Raw genomic sequence first — 7,195 nt, 5'->3', positions numbered from 1 at the left:
GGTAACATTTCTTTGCAAGACAGTTGGCATTTCCAATTCAAGGCTCAAAGGGTGCATTTCAGCTGGCTGAAAATCTTTTGTTAAAGCTCAATGTGTTTTACAAGTTGAAGCTATGTGGCCAGACACAAGCACCACTGAGTTCAATGGCGCTTACTCCCCAGTAACTCTGCAAAGGATTGCAGTGATGCTGATCCCAATAAACTGAGTATTCGTCTATGTACCACTGCTCTTTGGTGTGTGTATGTGTGCGCGCACTGTCATGATGTGCTCCTGCACTGAGAAATTCACCGCTACACTGCTGCTAACAAGGCTTCTCCGAAAGGGAAAAATAAGAACAAAATAGGCTCAGTGAGTGACACAGCTGAGAGGAGGCAAGACAAGCTCAACATAAGAACAGAAGAAGAGACCTGCTGGATCAGACCAAGGGTCCATCTAGTTCAGCACTCTGTTCACACAGTGGCCAACCAGCTGCCAACGGAAAACCCACAAGCAGGACATGAGTGCAACAGCACCCTCCCACCCATGATCCCCAGCAACTGGTGTACATAGGCTCACTGCCTCTGGTACTGGAGGTAGCACATAGACATCAGGACTAGTAGCCATGGGTAGCCTTCTCCTCCAGGAATTTGTCCAACCCACTTTTAAACCCATCCAAAGTGGTGGCCCTCACTATGTCTCGTGGTAGTGAATTCCACCGTTTAACTATGCGCTGTGTGAAGGACTTCCTTCTCACTCCAGAACTCTATTTTTCTTCCTTTTCCTTAGATATATTGATCATCCTTCTATGATAAGTTGGAGCTAAACTCTGAGCTAAGGTAAGTAGCAGGCCTACGGAGCGGAGCTTGAATGCTTCCATTTGAGAAAACTTTCTCTCCAGACCCAGAAAACAGTGTTGTCCTCTTTTTAAACTGGAGGACACAGGTTGCACAAAAATGACATATACTAATTTATATGTATGAGTGCAAATTTAGAAATAATTACTATAATTTAAATAGAAAGACAATGCATCCCACCATAATGGGAAGGACTGTGACCAAGTGACCCATGTGCCTGCTCAGTCCATCAACCAGACGCTAATGGTTGATGGACAACTTCAAGGAACCCTCCTCTGTCTTCTTACCTTGAGATACAGACAGACAGACAGACAGACACATACATACATACATACAGAGAGACAGAGACAGAGATATAGATGTCTTCAAACCCTAAAGGGCCTATTTTATGCCATTTGTGGCCACGAAGCACTTATTTCTAATACAGGCATAAACAGCTGCAATTTACAAAAAGTGCTTTACGGTCACAGATGGTGTAAAATATACCCTTTGTTGTTCAGTCATGTCCGACTCTTCGTGACCCCATGGACCATAGCACGCCAGGCCTTCCTGTCCTGCGCACTCTCCCGGAGCGTGCTCAAGTTCATATTCATTGCATCCGTGATGCTATCTAGCCATCTCATCCTCTGCCGTCCCCTTCTCCTTTTGCCTTCAGTCTTTCCCAGCATCAGGGTCTTTTCCAGAGAGTTTCCTCTTTGCATTAGGTGGCCAAAATATTTGAGCTTCAGCTTCAGTATCTGTCCTTCCAATGAGCACTCAGGGTTGATTTCCTTTAGGATGGACTGATTGGACCTCCTTGCAGTCCAGGGGACTCGTAAGAGTCTTCTCCAGCACCACAGTTCGAAAGCATCAATTCTTCGGCGCTCAGCCTTCCTTATAGTCCAGCTCTCACAGCCATACATTACTACTGGGAAAACCATAGCTTTGATTAGACGGACCTTTGTTGGCAAGGTGATGTCTCTGCTTCTTACTATGCTGTCTAGGTTTGCCATAGCTTTCCTCCCAAGGAGCAAGCGTCTTTTAATTTCATGGCTACAGTCACCGTCTGCGGTGATCTTGGATCCCAAGAAAGTAAAATCTGTCACTGCTTCCATTTGTTCCCCTTCTATATGCCAGGAAGTGATAGGGCCAGATGCCATGATCTTAGTTTTTTTAATGTTGAGTTTCAAACCAGCTTTTGCACTCTCCTCTTTCACCCTCAACAAGAGGCTCTTCAGATCCTCTTCACTTTCTGCCATTAGGGTGGTATCGTCTGCATATCGGAGGTTGTTGATAATTCTCCCAGCAATCTTAATTCCGACCTCTGATTCATCCAACCCGGCATTTCTCATGATGTACTCTGCATATAAGTTAAATAAGCAGGGTGACAATATGCAGCCTTGTCGTACTCCTTTCCCAATTTTGAACCACTCAGTTGTTCCATGTCTGGTTCTTACTGTTGCTTCTTGACCCTCGTAGAGGTTTCTCAGGAGACAGGTAAGGTGGTCTGGTACTCCCATCACTTTAAGAATTTGCCAGAGTTCGTTGTGATCCACACAATCAAAGGCTTTAGCGTAGTCAATGAAGCAGAAATAGACGTTTTTCTGGAATTCTCTTGCTTTCTCCATGATGCAGCGAATGTTGGCGATTTGATCTCTAGTTCCTCTGCCTCTTCGAAACCCAGCTTGTACTTCCGGTAGTTCTCGGTTCGCATAATGCTGAAGCCTAGCTTGTAGGATTTTGAGCATCACCTTGCTGGCATGTGAAATGAGCGCAATTGTGCGGTAGTTTGAACACTCTTTGGCGTTGCCCTTCTTTGGAATTGGAATGTAAACTGACCTTTTCCAGTCTTGCGGCCACTGCTGAGTGTTCCAAATTTGTTGGCATATTGAATGCAGCACTTTAACAGCATCATCTTTTAGGATTTTAAATAGCTCAGCTGGAATACTGTCATCTCCGCTAGCTTTGTTGTTACTAATGCTTCCTAAGGCCCACTTGACTTCACTCTCGAGGATGTCCGGCTCAAGTTCAGTGACCGCACTATCATGGCTATCAAGGACATTACTATCATGGCTATCAAGGACATTAAGATCTCTCCTGTATAGTTCTTCTGTGTATTCTTGCCACCTGTTCTTAATCTCATCTGCTTCTGTGAGGTCCCTGCCTTCTTTGTCCTTTATCATGCCCGTCTTTGCACAAAACGTTCCCTTGAGATCTCCAATTTTCTTGAAGAGATCTCTAGTCTTTCACATTCTGTTGTTTTCCTCGATTTCCTTGCATTGTTCATTTAAGAAGGCCTTCTTGTCTCTCCTTGCTATTCTCTGGAACTCTGCATTCAGTTGGATATATCTTCCCCTTTCTCCCTTGCTTTTCACTTCCCTTCTTTCCTCAGCTACTTGTAAAGCCTCATCAGACAGCCACTTGGCTTTCTTGCATTTCTTTTTCTTTGGGATGGATTTCGTTGCTGCCTCCTGAACAATGTTACGGACCTCAGTCCATAGTTCCTCAGGCACTCTGTCTATCAGGTCTAATCCCTGAAATCTATTCCTCACCTCCACTGTATATTCATAAGGGATATGATTGAGGTCATACCTGAATGGTTTAGTGGTTTTCCCTACGTTCTTCAATTTAAGCCAAAATTTTGCAAGAAGCAGCTCATGATCTGAGCCACAGTCAACTCCAGGTCTTGTTTTTACTGACTGTATGGAGCTTCTCCATCTTTGGCTGCAAAGGACATAATCAATCTGATTTCAATATTGACCATCTGGTGATGTCCATGTGTAGAGTCGTCTCTTGTGCTGTTGGAAAAGAGTGTTTGCTATGATCAGCGCGTTCTCTTGGCAAAACTCTATTAGCTTTTGTCCTGCTTCATTTTGTACACTAATGCCATGCCTGCCTGTTATCCCGGTGATTTCTTGACTTCCTACTTTAGCATTCCAGTCCCCTATGATGAAGAGGACATATTTTTTTGGTGTTAGTTCTAGAAGGTGTTGGAGGTCTTCATAGAACCGATCAACCTCAGCTTCTTCAGCATCAGTGGTTGGGGCATAGACTTCAATTACTGTGATGTTGAATGGTTTGCCTTGGATTCATACTGAGATCATTCTATCGTTTTTAAGATTGTACCCCAGTACTGCTTTTCCCACCCTTTTGTTGACTATGAGTGCTACTCCATTTCTTCTAAGGGATTCTTGCCCACAATAGTAGATATGATGGTCACCTGAATTAAATTCGCCCATGCCTGTCCATTTCAGTTCGCTGATTCCCAAGATGTCGATGTTCAATCTTGCCATCTCATGTTTGACCACCTCCAGCTTACCTTGATTCATTGATCTGACATTCCAGGTTCCTAAACAATATTGTTCTTTACAGCATCGGATTTTCTTTTCACCACCAGACACATCCACAGCTGAGTGTCCTTTCGGCTTTGGCCCAGCCGCTTCACTCTTTCTGGTGCTACTTGGAAATACCCTCTGCTCTTCCCCAGTAGCATATTGGACACCTTCCGACCTGAGGGGCTCATCTTCCGGCATCATATCTTTTAGCCTTGTGATATGTTCCATGGGGTTTTCTTGGCAAGAATACTGGGTTGCCATTTCCTTCTCCAGTGGACCACATTTTGTCAGAACTCTCTGCCATGACCTGTCCGTCTTGGGTGGCCCTGCACGGCATAGCTTATGGCTTCACTGAGTTACGCAAGCCCCTTCGCCACAACAAGGCAGTGATCCATGAAGGGGAAAAAATATACCCTTTACAGCTGTAATTCTCCCGCAACAGGCGAATGGCAATCACCATTCGCCGATCGCGCCTTTTCAAAAGCTGGAGAGCTGCTCCACGAACATCTGTGGACATGGCAGAGCTCTGGAGAAATCTCCAGAACCCCATGTGGCTCTCACAAATGCAGGCTGAGCCAGGGGCTCCAGGGAAGTCCAGCGAGCTTTAGAAGGGCCAGAATTCCCCATAACGGCCATCTCTACTGGGGGCAAATGAATTTTCCCAGCAATAATATAGTGTTCTATATTATACTGCAACATACTTTGGGGTGGCTTGGTCTTGAATGGGCAGTCAAGACCCATTCGCTTTACAAAAGACCACTCCTGCAGGAGATGAAATCTCCTAGGGCTAGGTGTGTATGAAACCACGCTTACCTGGCTCCGCCAGATTCCGCAGGTGAGGGGAGGCGATCCGTTCCTCCCCCCTGGAATCCTGCCCAGCTGGCTCCACTCTGTGGCCAGGCCGCACAGCCGCTGGCCAGGCGAACCCACAGTGGGGCCTCCAGCCCCTCCCAGGCTGGTGCGGATGCAAATGGCGTCCTGCACAGGGGACACCATTTGCATCCCTATGCAAGCCCATGATAGGCTATGTAAATATCTACGTAGCCTATCACGGCTAAAGCAGGGGCACAAATGGCGTCCCCTACGCCATTTGCGTTCCCACTTTAGCTGTGATAGGCTACGTAAATATATACGTAGCCTATCATGGGCCGGCGTAGGGACGCAAATGGCGGCTGCTACGATGGCCGCCATTTGCGTCCGCAGCAGCCTGGCAGTGGCCAGAGCCGCTGGAGCTGGAGCCAGAGCCGGAGCCAGAGCTGGAGCCAGGTAGGCTCCATTTCTCCGGGCTTTCACCGGGTGGTAGGGCAGGGGGCTCTGTTCTGCCACGGATTCTGGGGGGCCAAATTCACTGGAATTCGGCCCCCTTGGGATCCGTGGCAGAATCCTCTAACATCCCTACCTAGGACTAGTTTGCTGATATGGATCAACACAGCTACCTGCAATTTTGGACTTTCCTAGGGGGCGTGGCTCTGGGTACTCTCATGATGAGCATCTGCAATTTAGAACAGGTTACTACACCACTGGTTAAAAAAGTAGCTGTGTCTAGTGGACACTTCCAGGTCTGGTTTCCATGCTCTGATTCTAAACCGGCTCTTTTCCAGGTAAAAAAAAGATGTGACCCTTGTCCAGAATATGATCAGCACTGAAGTCCAGAACAGCATCAACCAGCCCCAGGGGCGATATGGCCTCACCCCACAAAAGAGGAGCACCATCTATTTGGAAATCATGATTAAACCATCAAGGATATTCTGATGGCTCATTAAACACCAGGACTTACATCCATTCAGACCCCCCAGGGGCAAAAGAAACCACCACATACGCTGATCAAAATAAAGGCCTCCAGCGTCCACTTCTGACTACATCCTGATGGGATGAGCCAGCCTTCCCCCCACATGTTTTGGATCTCAATACCCATTAGCCCCAGCCAGCATGCCCAAAGGTCAAGAATGCTGGGAATTGTGGTCCAAACCATCTGGATGGCACTAAGTGGCAGAAGGCTTGGATGGGCAGAATCAGGTCAACATTTTGGGCCCTCTTTACAACTGCCTTGCAAAGAGGGCCTTTTCTGCTGTGATCTCCCAGCTGTGGAATGAGCTCCCCAGAGAGGTTCACCTGGCGCCTACACTGTTTTCCTTCCAGAGCCAGGTGAAGACCTTTTTATTCTCCCAGTATTTTAGCATTTTAGCTTCCTAATCTTTTAGCTCTGGTGTTTTAAATCTGTATTTTAAATCGCTGCATTGATGCTAGGTTTTATTCTGGTTGCACTGTTATATTGTGGTTTTAAGCTTTCATATTTTATATTGTTGAATGCTGCTGTCTGTGGACTTAATTTTTGTGAACCACCCAGAGAGCTTCAGCTATTGAGTGGTATAGAAATGAAGAGCATCTCTACACCAGCCTAAAAACCTGCATTTAAAAGGGGGCTTTCTGCTTCTGTTTTAAATGCAGGATCACAACGAACTCCCTTTACACGCGCTTCCTTTCCCCCTCCCATCCCTTTCCCCCTCCTTCTCCCCCTTATCTGAGTCATCCATATGTTTCACTGATCTAGCTCCGCTTTTCCTCTTTTTCTTCTTTTCACGGAGGGAGCTCAAGCGGAACACAACATGGTAATTTGATAGCTTATTAACTGCAATCTATTTAAAAACGGAACAAAGGGCATTTAGTGCAGGAGACGCCCTGGAGGTTCACAACATCATGTAAAGAGCCCACAAACGTCCATGAGTGAGCAATCTCAATAGCAGGATAAAAGCTCCATGTGAAGGAGCCCGAAATAACTAACTAACTAACTTAGACAAGATGCCCTCAGTAGGCCCATCCCTGAGTGAAACCCCCTTTGCTACACTGCTATTGCTGCCCCCCTTCTCTTGCCCTCTCCCAGTGGGCCCAATCCACCCAGGAACAGAGGGTAAGGCAAGTGCCAGCTGATGTTCTTTCTCCTCCTTCCTGTTACTGCTCCATTGCTTGGCCAGGGCAGATGAGCAGATGAATTAATAGTATGTGTTAACTAGCAAGTGCAACACCACTTTCCATACCAACAAACCTGCA

The sequence above is a fragment of the Heloderma suspectum genome, chromosome 10 (genome assembly GCF_057233095.1).
Source record: "Heloderma suspectum isolate Gila_16-S chromosome 10, 16-S_ref, whole genome shotgun sequence".
Lineage (NCBI taxonomy): Eukaryota > Metazoa > Chordata > Lepidosauria > Squamata > Helodermatidae > Heloderma > Heloderma suspectum.
This window is presented reverse-complemented; position numbering follows the sequence as displayed.